Consider the following 15,724-nt stretch of genomic DNA (forward strand, 5'->3'; position numbering starts at 1 on the left):
CAACACGTCATATTAGGAACCTTATTTATATCTTTACTCAAACCCTATAAGATAACAAATCATTTAATCTCTATTAAAGTTTTAAATACTAAGATAGAATTTCATTTTGTGGAAAAATCCAAAATAAGAAATCTCAACCTGTTAATATCTTTGTTCATCCATAATGAGCAAATTAACAATTTGATTAATAATAAACAAAGCAAATTTCTTTTCTAAAAGAAGAAATCTATTTTAAAAAATTAATTGAACAATAAGCAAAAAGAGAAGTTCAAAAAAGAATAAACCAAATTAAAGAAGAAATAAAATCAACAATATGTTCTAACATTCCTAATGCCTTTTGGAATAAGAAAAAACATGAAATAACATTACCCTATGAAAATGATTTTGATGAAAGACAAATCCCAACAAAAGTAATGTCAACAAAAATGAACAAATAAATGGAAGAATTTTGTAAAAAAGAAATACAAGATCTTCCCAATAAAAAATTAATTTGGAGTTGTTCAGCATTCTATGTGACAAAAAAATGTAGAACTTGAAAGATGTACGCCAAGATTAGTTATTAATTACAAACCTCACAATCAAACTTTGAAATGGATTAGATACCCAATCCCAAATAAAAAAAATTATTGCAAAAACTTTGCAATGCGGATATTTTCTCAAATTTTGACATGAAATCAAGAATTTGACAAATCCAAATAAAAGAAGAAGAAAGATACAAAACAACATTTACTATACCATTTGGGCAATACGAATGGAACGTAATGCCTTTTGGATTAGAAAATGTTCTATCTAAATTTTAAAGATTTATGAACGACATTTTGTCATCCATATTCCCAATTTACAATAGTATACATTGATGATATGTTAGTGTTCTTTGAAAATTTAAAAAAACACTTCAAACACATAACCATTTTTATCAAAGTTATAAAAATAATGGTTTAGTAGTATCTAAATCCAAAATTAGTTAGTTTCAAACCCTAGTAATGTTTTTAGATCATTATCTTACCCAAGGGACCATTACTCCCATAGAAATTGCCAACAAATTCCCTAATCTACTCATTGATAAAGTCTAACTACAAAGGTTCTTAAGCAGCCTAAACTATGTCATAGTTTTTTTATCTTGGTCTTAGCAAATTATGCAAGCCCTTGTATGAGAGGCTCAAGAAGAATCCACAACCTTGGACAAATGTTCACACAATTATAGTTACTCAAATCAAAAAATAAATCATCAAACTTTCTTGTTTACATTTAATTGATCTAGCCGCCCCCGATATAGTAGAAAAAGATGCTTCTAAGGTAGGGTATGGTGGGATTTTGTAGCAGATCAAGGGAGAAAAAGAACAAAAATAATACAGTTTACATCTAGACACTAGAATCCAACTCAACAAAATTATAATGTAATCAAAAAAGAAATTTTATCAATTGTTTTATGTATTACAAAATTTCAAAGTGATTTATTAAATAAAAAATTTCTTTTAGAATTTGATTACAAATCTACAAAATATGTTCAAAATATTGCCTCAAAACATATTTTTTAAAGATGGCAAGCAATTTTGAGTATATTTGATTTTGAATTGAATATATAAAAGGATAAAGTAATTTTTCACGAGAGAATTCTTTCAAAAAATACCCCAAAACTCATAGAAAAAAGAAAAGGAAAAGTAGAAAAATCCTCCCCAAAAATAAAAATTTCCTCAAAACTCATCAAATCATGGTATGAAATTTTCCTATAAGCATAAAACGAGATATCATCATCCTCATCAAAAACCTCCAATAATGCAACCCTCCGGGATGCACAAGACCTAAATAAAATCAATTCACAAATCAAAAAATGGATTGAGTCTCTCTTAATTACCGTAAGTGGCATTAGCCATAACCCAATACAAAGAGGAAACTCATCTCAAACAAATTGTTGCGGAAGTGACCAAGATTTCAAAAAATAGAGAGATTATTTTACACAAACCAAAATCTCTTAAAAACATTTCAAAAGAGACATCGCTTCAAGAGGTTTTTTCAAAAGAAGTAGCATCTTTATAGACTACTACACAAAAATCCTCACAATATTTTACAAACAAATGGTTTGAAAAAAAATTCACTATGAAGGAAGAATTTTCTGAAAAATTCCACATATTGTTATCAAGGAACTTTTCAAAGGATGACATTTTAAGCCATTGGACTCCCAAAAAACCCAAAAATATATGAAAACATTCTAGTTCAAACTAGATAAATCTTGTTTAAACATTACACAGATCCAAAAGACCCTAACTTCATTACCCATTCGATAGCCCAAATAACTAAAATTCTTAGACCAAGAGATTAGGGTGAAGATCCAAACTCTCCAAAGAAATTATCAACCAAATTTACCACCAAAACAGACCACTGCCCATATTTTACATATTGGACTATCAAACAGCCTGATACAATGCCTTTCTTATCAATAATCAACATATGAGACATTTTTGGCTCATATATTTCAAGTATGACACCCAACTTAAATTCCCAAATTTGTTTCAAGAATGGTGGAACTGGTATGGACCATCTTTTTTTGATATCCTACCAACAAAAATTCAAAATAAATGGCCTAAGTTCTTTGACAAATTCCAGCTAAAACTGGACCAAAAACACATCTATAGAAGAATCCATTTCTTTTCAACATTGTGTATTTCTTAGATTGTTTCCTGGAATTATGCTTATGAACAAGATCCATACATGGGAATCCCATTGTTAGTTCAAACTTTCAAAACAAAATGGTAGGGAAAATTCAATGATAAAAAATATGATTCCAAGTATTTTGATGATTTCTTCAACAAAAACCCAGGATTATGCAAGTCTGCTACCCCCGACCAAACTACTGGAAAGTTTCTTCAGGCTAAATCAATTGCCATTGCATTGTTGGTTCAGGCAAAAACCAAAAAGGAATACACAAAACTTATGGTTGAGATGCTCAGCCATATCAGCTACCTTTGTAATCATCCGAAACTGCTAGAAATTGAAATCTGTGATCCCGTCGAACTTCTCGATATCCAAATTCGTTATGTCACTGAACGAGTCGATTTACGGAAGCTAAATCTTGGCTTTGATGCCAATTTTTGGGGGATCGACCCATATAAGCAAAGAACAAGTAAAATAAAGAAAATTGAATGCATATATTTTACGTGGAAAACTCCTTCGAAGAGGATAAAAATCACAGGCAAAGGAAGCTTCGAATTTTCACTAAATTAGTAAACAAACGTGTAATACCTCAAAAATTACTACAGTAAGAAAGTAGGTATCCTTGATAGTAAAATAAGGAAATAAAGTGAAAAAAGGGAAATTTTGAGTTATGGCAACATTGGGAATTATATTATGACATATTAATTCAAGAAAGGATTAAATCGCAAAAGTGAGAAAAGTTTTGTTGCCCAAGAGTAAATACTCAAAATTTGAGGGATTAAAGTGTAAATATGAAAAATTTGAAGGACCAATAGTGTAAATATTTTAAGGGTGGAATAATCTAGAAACTAAGGAAAATGGATGAATTAGGACCAAATTGAAAAGGTGAAGAATTTTGAGGGACTAAATCACAATTTTACCAAATTAAGTGATGACTCAAGGATGGAATTTTTAAAGATTATAAAGGGCAAAATGGTAAATTAGAAGAGAGAGAAATCTAGAAGAAATGATGATGTTGGAGATATTTTATATTAATTAAATAAATAAATATTAGTTTATTAATATTTTAATTTGATTTTTAAATGATATTTTATTATTTTATTAGTATTTTATTTAGTATATATAAGAAAAGGAAGATGAAGAATCATCCATTCCACCATATTTCCATGCAACTAACGTGAGAAGAGAGGAGAAGAAAGAAAGTTTTGCTTTCTTTACAATTTGGTCCTTCCACCAAAAATTTACCATTTTCACCTAGAAATCAAAAGAATTTCCATAGCTTTCAAGAGAGAAGAATAACAAGGAGACAATGGAGAGCTAGAATATCCAGTTAGATTTAAGAAATAGAAGCTGGAGGAGAGAGAAAATCAAGTTAAAGATTGAAATCAATAGCACAAGGTAAGAACATCAAGATTTCAATATATTTTTAAGTTTGATATTATTGAAAAAGCATGGAAATAATGTTATAGTAGAGTTTTCTTATATAAGTTCTTATGTTCTTGATATATTAGTGAAGAGAAATAAGTGAAAGTGATGGGAAATATTATAGAGAAAGGGAATAAGGGAGTTATACACCTAGTAATCAACATTTTGCATTAAAATAGTTTTGGACAGCAGCAGTAGGTTAACTTTGAAAAATCACCATAAATTTTGGAAATAGAATTAGAGTATGAATAAAATATGGAAATAAATCTTATTGAGTCTAGTTTCTCATAGAAGAAACGGTGTAAGTAATGAAATTGTAAATCATGAGATATAATATATTTTGTGAGACAATGTTAGAATGAATTTGGGTTCCCCTGTTCTGACTTGTAAAAATCATTAAAAATTGTAAAAAAATAATTATGGGTTATAATTTATATGAATAAAATCCTTAATGAGTCTATTTTCAATATAAATAAACGGGAACATCATCCGAATTCTGTACAAAGAGATAATTAATTTTTAGTGAAGAGGGATCGGAACTTTCAAACAGTGAAAGGGAAAACTTTAAAGAATTAATTGTACTTATTGGATAGACCAAAAATTATGAAAATTTTATGGTAAGAATATATGCGAGTCTAGTTTCAGATAAAATTTTCGGATCTCAATTCGGAGTTCTTTAACTTAAGATATAATTAATTTAGTGACTATGACTCAAGTAAACAGCTTGTTATGAGTAAACAAGTTAATAGTGGTATTATGTATATATATCAAGGATGTGGAATGGAGTGGAGGAGGATAAAAATATATATGTGAATATTCAGCTAATATGAGTTTATTTTAAAATAGCTAATTTACATGTTTTAGGTTCAGGGACTAAATTGAATAAAGTAAAATTTTAAGGGTAATTTTGTAAAAATGTCAAAAAGTGACCAAATTGCATGAAATGAATTTTTTTATTATTTAAATTAATAAATTGAATGAAATATTAATTTATATCAAGATTGGATGGAAATTCGAGGAAAATAAAAAATTACCAAAATGTCCCTAAATTTTGGTATTTCTGCAATTTAGCCTGGTAAGTTCATGTAACTTGAATTATATTCTTAGATGATTGAAATATATATATATTGGATTGAGAAATTGATTTGAATTGTGAACATGAGAAATTGTGAATTTAATGAAATGGAAATGAAGCTTTGAATTACATGAGTAAATATCGGGTCTCGTATGCCCTATTTGTTATGAATATAATATTTCGAGGATATGTTGTAAAGAATTATAAAAGCACGTTAAAAATTTAAAAGTTTTAATTCGGATGAAATTTTGTAACTCGGTTTAATACGTATGCAAATGTATGTCTTCTAGTAATGCCTCATACCCTATTCTGGCGTCGAATATGGGTAAGGGGTGTTACAATGTGACATCGCCAGATTCGGTCATAACATTTAGACCGGGTTTGGGTTGTTATAAAACGAAAGTACAATATTGAGAAAATAAACCTAAATATACTAAACGTACAAACCCAAACCCTAAAAAAAGCCCTAACTTGAGGACAAAATTCTCTTCATAGTTACCATGAAACTCTTACCAAAACTCATATGTGACTACATGTTTTTGCCCTCAAAAGAAAAGCCTTATAGTATTACATCTTTAATTGCCTCTTAATTAGCCTATCAAAGCAGGGATCCAAGGCCCCTTTATATAGGTTAAGATTAAAGGTTTAATCATATTAAAATATCCCTAAAGTAATCAAAGTTTAACTGAGAAAAGAAGTTTTGTTTGGAGTCTAAAATGCAGTTGTATAATTTGGAGAAATCATCGTGACGTCTTGACGTCCCATGCATGCTCATAACGAGGTCATTGCCACGTCCGTTTTGGGTTTCATCACAACGTTGCTTGTCTTCACATCATGACGTTGCCTCTGTTTTACCTCTGCTTCGGTAAATTATCGAACGTCTTCCTAAATGCCTGTAAAATGTCTGATAAATGTGAGGCACACCCCACAAATATGGTGGATCTTGCAGATGACTCCACAACAGTGACAATACAAAAAATAAAAGAAATAAAAAAGGGTTTGCAACCTTCAAAGATTCCCACAAAGACAATAGGGAGATGAACATGAGTGATTCCCTACAAAGCAAAGATGGTGATGAATAAACAAGAGGGAGATGAGCAGGAGTGATTCCCTGCAAAGCAAGGCAGAGATGAACAAGAATGATTCACTGTAAAGAAATGACGGAGATGAACAGGATTGATTCTCTACAAAGAATTGACGAAAATGAACTGTAAAGATTCTCTGCAAAGAAGAAACAAAATTGAACAGTAACGATTCTCTGCAAAAATCCTCCCAAAAAAAATATGAAGATATAGTAAAGATTCCCTACAAAAAATTTTGTAATTCAGAGAATATATTCTCTACAATTATAATAATAGTCTTAAAAATAACGATTATGTAATGTTTGTAATAATATAAGGGATCAAATTCCCCAAGAAAGACGTTGTAAAAAGGCAAGAGCCCTCTATAAATAGCTCTCAATGTTACAATGAAAGACACGACTCATAATAAAACTCAAAATAGAACTCAAGAATTATCTTGAGCTAAGTTTCTCCAAAAAGTTTCTTAACTTTCAAAATTTTAGTTTTTGTTTTCAAATTTAAGTTTTCAAAATTTTAAATTAATAAAACAATATACATCTCACATCACAGTTGGGAGATTAAATTAATAAAAGGCTTAAACGCTCATTTGGTTTATAAATTTGGAATCTCCTCTCAACTTGGTACTTATGATTTTTTTCCCCAACTTGATATGGAACTTTTTTCCTTCCATTATTATGATATTTCTTTTTTCCTTCGATTGATAAAAGACATATTCATTATTATCATTCTGTTTTTTTTTTTCAACACAATTTTTTGAGTTTCTTTCTTTGCAAAATATTTCTCTTGTTTATTTTAGAAGTTGTGTTTCTTGTTGAAGCTATGGTAATCTCTTTACTCTTCAATTTACTAGGGTTCAACTTTAGGGGATTGGTTAGAACCATTTGTGAAGCTTGCTGACCCGCAAATCGAAATGAAATGCGTGAACGAACTAAAAAATCAGTTGAATTGATTTTATAATTTTTAAATATTTTTTTTATTTTTAATAATTTATTTGCTTTGAAACAATTGGGTCAATTGTTCTTGAAACCAAATGGTCGGAGTAGTTTGAAATTGGTTCAATCGATTTTTTAACTCGGTTCAACTAGTTCATACCAATTCGTGGCTCAATTGATTTTTTTCCCTCTCACCAGACCGATACCCCTATTAGTTCTCAGTCTGAGTAGTCAATCCAGTCCGGTTCGATTTTGATAACATTGAATTTAGACTTTTTGTTTGTTTTCTTAAAACTATTTTTTTTAATTTTAAAGAGTTTTTTTCATAATTTTTTTATTTTTAAAAATTATATATTTTTTACTTTTTTAAATTTATAATTTCTTTAATTTTTTATGTTTTTATTGAAAATATGAAAAAATAATAATTTGTTAAATTTTTTATGTAGTTTTAAAGGGTAAGGATCAAATTAACAAAAAAATTATAAACGTTAAGGGTTAAAAAATGTTATTTTACATTTAATATTATTAACTTTAACGAAAATTTTTAATAAAAAGGGTAAATTTTTTAAATGAGAAAAAAAGGTTTAATGTTTTAAAATTAAAATATAAAGAATAAATTTTAAATTTAAAAAAATAGAGAAATGTAAACCTTAATATCACAATAATGTCGGCAGCATTCTTACATTCAAAGGGAGCAGTGAAGTAAAGAAAAAAGAAAAAGGAGACGAAAGCAAAGCGTTCAAAAAGAATAAAGGATCGGTTTGGGGTTCTTTTACTTCTCATTTTAGTCAAAGTCAATGCCTTCCTTCACTTTACAATTTCTTTTATATTTTCTACTGCTCTTTTTATACCATTATGTTATTTTATTTCATTAAAATTTCTCTCGAACATGGAAATTTCATTAACTTTTGGATTCATTTTTATTTGGCTAACTTACATGCTTCATCACCCGATTTTGACGACATTAAATTAATTAGTTAATTTAGCTAACATTTTATGTAATATAATAATAATGATTTTTTTGTCCTCCAACTTTATCAAAAAAGTTCTATTTAATTTTTCATCTTTTTAACCCTTAAACTTGTATTTTTTTATCAAAATATCTCAAAATGGACGGAAAAATTAACGTTTGTTAACTTTGTTGACATATCATTCACGTGGCAATCCATTTAATTATTTTTAAAAAAATTAATAATATTAAAAAATATTTCTTTCATAAGTTTTATTCTTTTTAAATAATTTTAATGATTTTTAATTTTAAAAATAATTTTTATATTTTTTTGAATTTTCAAAATTTTTAAAAAAATCAATTAGATATTGACATCTCATACATGTGGCAAACCACGTGTATGTCACATCAACAAAGTAAAAAAATATTACTTTTTTCATCTATTTTGAGGTGATTTAAAAAAACGCAAGTTTAAAGATCAAAAAAAATAAAAAATTAATTTAAAGACTAAAATGACTTTTTGTATAAAGTTAGAAGGTCAAATAAGCCGTCATGCCTATAAAAAAAATTCATTTTAAAAACTTGCATGTGTTTATTTTGAAGTTTATATGTCAAAAAAACTCTTAAAAATGCAAAAAGAAAAAATCAATTAAGCCCCTATATTAAATTCGCATCCAATTAATCCCCTATCGTTAATTAAAACAATCAATTAAGCCCCTTTGTTACTGGTTTCTATCATTGACTACATTGACCATTAAAATAAATTGATAGACCAATCGGAAGGTGACACGTGACAACTTCTGATTTAATCTAATATTTTTCCCATAAAATTGATTAAGAATCATGAAAAAAATTTATAAAATTTTATAAAATTTTATAAAATCGTTAAAAATTAAAATTATTAAAATTGATATAAACTAATAAAATATTTAAAATATTATAAAAATATTTAAAATATTTTTAAAAATTATTAAAAATATATTAAAATTGATATAAAATTATAAAAATTATAAAAAAAACTTGAATTAGATCGGATCAGTCGGTTGGACTAGTTAAACCAAAATCGGTAAAGGTATTAGTCCGGAGAAAGCCATTAGACCGATTGACCTAGGAACCGGATGGTTGAACCAATTCTTTTATTTTTTAATGTTTTATTTAATTGAACTGGACAGACCAATCGAATTGGCAAACCAATGGCTTGACCGGTTTGACCACTAGTCTAGTTCTGAAAACCTTGGTAAGAATATTTCACTGACATATCCTAATAGTTGGATATTGTAATTTTGGTTTGTTAAAAATTATTAAAAAGTATATTTAATGGCTTTCTCCAGACCAATATCCTTCTCGATTTTAGGCTAATCGATCCAACCGATTGATCCGATCCAATTCAAGTTTTTATGATTCTTTTTATAATTTTTATAAGTTTATATCAATTTTAATATTTTTAATAATTTGTGAGGTTTGTCTTGCATTTATCAGACAAGTTGTAAAGCACCTTAGACGAGAATCGACGAGCAATCAAAAAAGGCCAAAACAGACTCGACATCGAGATGAGGAACGTCGGCTCATCTGGACGACATGATGGATGACGTCGTGACGAGGCAAATGGGACATTGCGAAGTCATGACATGTTCTCCTATTTGGTAGTTGCGTTTTAGGCTTCAAGTAGGATTTCCTCTCTAAGTTAGACTCTAATTATTCTAAAGATGTTTTAGTATGATTAGAACTCTAATCTAAGCCTATTTAAAGGGGTCATTGTATCTTTGTTTTGAAAAGTCAATCAAGATGTATTCATAGGATTTTTCTTTAAGGGCGACAAGATGTAGTCGCATATTAATGAGTTTTGTGGTAATTATGGAGAGAATTTTTATACCCCTTTTGTGAGTGCCCTATGAGATTTAGAGTTTTGTTGACCAATTTTCTCTTTTGGATTTTGAGCTTTGTATTCAAGGTTTTAGGTAATGTATAGGTTGTATATTTAGGTTTATTTTTTCCATATTGTACTCTCGTTTGTTTACTCATTTAGTGAAAAGTCGATGCCTCTTTTATCCATGGTTTTTCTCTGTTTGAGGGTTTTTTCCATATTGTACTATCGTTTGTTTACTCATTTAGTGAAAATTCAATGCCTCATTTATCCATGGTTTTTCCCTCTTTGAGGGTTTTTCACGTAAAATATTTTTATTTGTTCTTCTACACTTTTACTATCTCATTATTTATACGAGTCGATCCCCAATAATCTGGTATCAGATCCTGGTCTAGCTTCTGCAAATTGACTCATTGGTGACACAATGATTTTGGATATCGAGAAGTTCGACGGATCACAAATTTCAGTTTCTAACAGTTTCGGATAATTACGGAGGTAACTGATGTGACTGAGGGCAAGGGTGATGATTCATTGCTCTCATAATACATTTGAAGGTTGAGTTGTGTAAGATGTCAAGCATGTGCCTGATTTAGAGAAGAATCTCATCCCTTTTTGTTTTTAAGGACTCGAATGATTTGCAGAGTGTTTAAGGCAAGGTTAGTCGCAGAGAGTTACAGTCAGGTGGAGATAATTGATGTTTTCTCTCCTGTTCGGGTATTACTGGCCCTTGTTGCATTATACAACCTTGATTTGAAGACTATGAGTCTTTTAGTTTCCAAGTTTGAGCACGATTTAGACTTGGTTAACATTAAGCAAAATTCGAGTTAGGCCTGTGACTGGGTATAGAAAAGGTGGTGTGATAAAAACGAGTCAATGTGAATATTTGTGGGATGTGCATCGCATTTATCGAATATGTTGCAGACACTTTAGACGAGAATCAACGAGCAACCGAAAAAAAAGAAACAACAGACTAAAACATCGGGATGAGAAGCACCGACTCATCGAGACGACGCAATGGACGATGCCGTGACGAGGCGAATGAGACGTTGCAACGTCACGACGTGTTCTCTATTTGGCAATCGCATTTTAGACATCAAGTAGGACCTCTTCTCCCAGTTAAACTCTAATTATTTCATGGATATTTTAGTATGATTAGAACTGTAATCTAAGTCTATTTAAATGGGTCATTGTATCCCTTTTTTAAAAAGCCAATCAAATGCCTAAGTGACCGGTAAACAGTCGTAGGCTTTTTCTTTGAGGGCGACAAGATGTAGTCGCATATGAGTTTTAGTGAGAGTTCTGTGGTAATTATGGAGAGAATTTTTATTCCTTGTGAGTGCCCTATGAGATTGAGGGTTTTGCTTACCGGTTTGCTCTTTAGGATTTTGAACTTTGTATTCGGGGTTTTGGGTAACGTACAAGTTGTACATTTAGGCTTGTTTTATTCATATTGTTCTCTTATTTGTTTACTCATTTAGTGAAAAGTCGATACCTCATTTGCTCGTGATTTTTCCCTCTTTGAGGGTTTTTCATGTAAAATATTTGTGTCCGTTCGTTCCTACTTTTACTATCTCATTGTTTATACAGGTTGATCTCCAACAAATTTTTGTAATTTTTTATTATTTTTAAGAATTCTAATATATTTTTATAAAATTTTAACTATTTAAAAAATATATTAATTTTATAATTTTTTGTATAATTTATTACATTTTTAAATATTTTTATAATATTTATAAGTTTTTATATTTTTCATAATTTTTATAAGTTTATATCAATTTTTAATATTTTTTAATAGTTAATAATTTTATAATTTTTTTTATTTTTTATAATTGTTTCTGATTTTTTAATCATTTTTATGAGAAAAATATTAGATTAAACCAGATGTTGCCACATGTCACCATTTGATCGGTTCATCAATTTTATTTTAACGGTCAACATGGTCAATGATGAAAATCGTTAACGAAGAGACTTAATTAATTATTTTAATTAACGGCAGGGATTTAATTAGGTGCGAATTTAATATAGGGGATTAATTAATTTCTTTTTATATTTTCTTAAGGGCTTTTCTTAACATATAAGCATTTATTTGAAAACTAAAATTTAAAATTAATAAAATGGCACCTTATATCTAGTGCCTAAGTTAAAGGCTAAAATATGAAGTTACATTTTTTTTTATAAAAAGTTATAAATTTGAATCTAAATTTTTTAGTTGTTGTAATAGTAATGGTGTTGACCTAAAATTCAATCAATGTTACTATTAAATGAGAAGTTATCATTACATTAATATATATTTAGATGATTCATTAAAATAAATTTAAATTAAATTGACACATGTTTTATAATGCAAAAGTAAAAGGTGACATACAATGGCAGTTCACACCATGGGAGTGCAAAGAACTATTGAAGTAAGGATGATTCACATTATGACAGATGTAGAGAGTCGCTATTCTTAAAGAGCTAAATAGATGGTGAAAGAAAATTTGAGGAGAGTGAAGTATGTTGTCTTCCTTCTCCTCTCTTGACATAGGGGGTATAAGAAAAAAAAAGAGTCGTTTGTGGGCCCATTCATATGGCTTACATGCCATGATAGAGTGCCTCGAAGAGACTAGATGGGTAAGCTATTGGATGTAATGGATTGATAGGTGTTTTCAGTGATATTTTCAACATATATTTTTTTTCAAATTGTGTGGATCTCGAAGATGTGATGTTTAAATTTAAAGGGTGAGGTAGGTTTTAAAAGCTTAGGCTCCAAAGCAACTATGAGAATTATATGGCAATAGTTTACACCAAGTTGTAGGGTTGGAGGTTTTGGGATTGTCTGTCTCATAGAAGAGAAGGATATAACAAAATGATAAATTTGAATAATTTCTATAACTTCTTCAACCTCGTCTCCTTTCACACCATTAATTTTCTATGGAAAAATATTGATCCTACGTTTTCTTTTTGGTCGTTGTTTATCAGCTCAAAAAAATTAAGTGGCTTTAAATTTTATGTTTACATATGTAAAAATGTAATTTGAAAAACACACATAGAAATGCAACTTTAAAAATTACACTTAGATTGCTTATAAAATCTTAAATTAGAAATTTGCAAACAACGAAAATCTAGAGAGAGAAAAAACCCTTGAAAGCAACAAATTTTATTATAGAGTATTTATAGATTTCAATAATGATGGATTTCTTTAAAATGAAGGATTAAGTATGTATATACGTTTGTATGTAATAATTTTATACAACAAAAGGGGACAACGCCTGAAACAATGCGGGAGAGAAGATCATATGGACCCAGCTTGTCGGCAAGATTATAGTTTAGAGAAGATCAGGTGGCCCACATCATCATCAATACATATATTTCTTTTTCAAGCTCTCAATTTATCATGACATGAACAAATTTTGAGAAATCAAGATATAATAACTCGGACGACTAGTTAATTTGTGGTTCAACTTTCAATCAATGTTCATCTCTGTGTCCCATTCAATCATTCTATACTATACCTTACTCCATTTCATTTTCCTTTTATAATAATAAATTTACTCTCTAACACTTATCCTTTTTATTACTTTAGTTTTAGTAAATTTATTTTTTAGTGCAAAACTTTACTAAAATATTAAGATGTATTAATTTACACGACAATTTATGTATACTTCATTATCAAAAATGAAGTCCAGAGGTGAATTTAGAAATTATTTTAGAAGGAGATTAAATTTAATTTTAAATTTTTAGAAATTCTCATTGTATATGCTTATTATTTTTAAAACTTTTAAAGGAATTAGACTGAAATTTTATCATCTTGACGGTCCCAGTGTATTTAACTAATAATTTTAAAATTTTAAAAGGACTAAAATGATATTTTGTCATTTAAGAGAGGGCTTACCTACCCCTTGCACCCTTCATGGCCATTGCTTTTGTGGATAATGTTTTTTTTTAATCATAAACCTTTTTTTGAAATTTGTTGAAAATTCTAATAAAGTCCCAAGGCACTTTGTTCCAATATGTAATGTTATACATTAAATTTATTTTTGTGCAATTTTAAACTTGAAATGTTGATTTCATTCAATTTTTACAAATCACTAACATCATTATCATTATAACATCATTTTACGTCTACATATTGTGTAAACAAATATTTACACACATCCTATATAAAAATAAATTCATGTATTTATTTAAATTTATACACTTGAATCAAAATTAAAATTTCATTTATACATTTGAACCGCAATCAAAATTTCATGTATATAATTGCACTAAATCAAACTTCATATATTAAATTGCATATTGGACTAAAGTTCATTTATAGTTGTTATACCCCCAGCTGTATCAAGACACGTGGCAAGTGAAGAGGACACCCAAACAATAAGACAACTTTCAGTAAGTCGGAAGGTCATCCACAAGCCTCCTTTCCAAGAAGACCATTCGGACAAGCGCATACCATCCATCATCTAGATCCCTAAGCTTCATCGGGAACATGAAGTTTTTGGTCACCAAATACCACGTGGGCTTAACCACTCCATACCATCAAGTTAGAATAAATGATAGGATCTGTCCCATCAAAGGCATCCACTCCATGTGTTCCATAATGATGGTTTAATGACAGATTCAACACATTAACATCATCTTACATAAAAACTTCGCCTATAAATACCCTCAGGAATGATGAAGAAATGATCAACTCTAAAAGATACCAAGCCTACATTTTGCTAACTCATCTTTAGCCCTCAAGCTTTCATACTATCTTTATTTTCACTCTTTATAACCTCCGGCTCTCCACCCTGAATAGGTGAACTTGTAACATCCCAAATTTTTAGTTTAAAATTCATAAAATTATTTCAAGAATGAGCTATTGGCTTAATGGTTAAGGGGAAATAAGGAGATAGAGTAATTGACTTAAAGACCCGAGTTTGAATCCCTTCTTAAGTAAATAAATTAATTTTGCTATTTTTGCTCCCAGTCCCTTAGTGTGTCGTCTAACATAGTGTCTAACCCTTGGTTTAAATACAAATTTTATCAGAGAAATTAGCTATTTATAACAACCCATTTTCAGTGAAATCGGAACAGTGGTTTCAGGACTACAAAACCGAATCTGAAAAGAAAATTCTTTTAAATATTATTTTATGGTTTGGATTATGATAGGAATATCATATAAACATTCTGTTAAGAAAATTTTACCGATTACATGTTTAATTATAGAAAGGACCGAATTGCATAAAATGTAAAAGTTAAGTTCTAGTAGCTAAAAGGATTAAATTGCTATAGAATTCAAAATTTGAGGTCCTTCTATAGAAATTAGACCATTAAATGGAGTTAGTAGATATTTATGATGATTCATCCATGGAAAATTAGAAAAAGAAAAGGACTAAATTGGAAATTGAATTAATTAAATATGGAATAAGCTAATATCATATTATTTTATCATCTTCCCCAAATTAAAATACATGGAAACCCTAGCTAAGAGAAAGTGAGTTGAAGTAAGTTATTTTGGCTCAATTAGGTATGAATTCGTGTCCTATTTTTAGTAATTTTTATATTCCCAAGATCGTAATAACCTAATCTATCTATTTTGGAGATCAATTTGCAAAGTTATCAAAGTATAAAATTTTTTTCATGGATGAGTATGTTGAAATTTTGAAACTCATGGTAGAAAATGATAGGTTATTGATAGATAAACAACTTCTGTAAAGGATATTTTCATGAAATTGTGATTTTAGGACTAAATTGAAAAGATGTAAAATTCATGAAAAAATT

Source organism: Gossypium hirsutum, chromosome D07, assembly GCF_007990345.1.
Source record: "Gossypium hirsutum isolate 1008001.06 chromosome D07, Gossypium_hirsutum_v2.1, whole genome shotgun sequence".
Taxonomy (NCBI): Eukaryota; Viridiplantae; Streptophyta; class Magnoliopsida; order Malvales; family Malvaceae; genus Gossypium; species Gossypium hirsutum.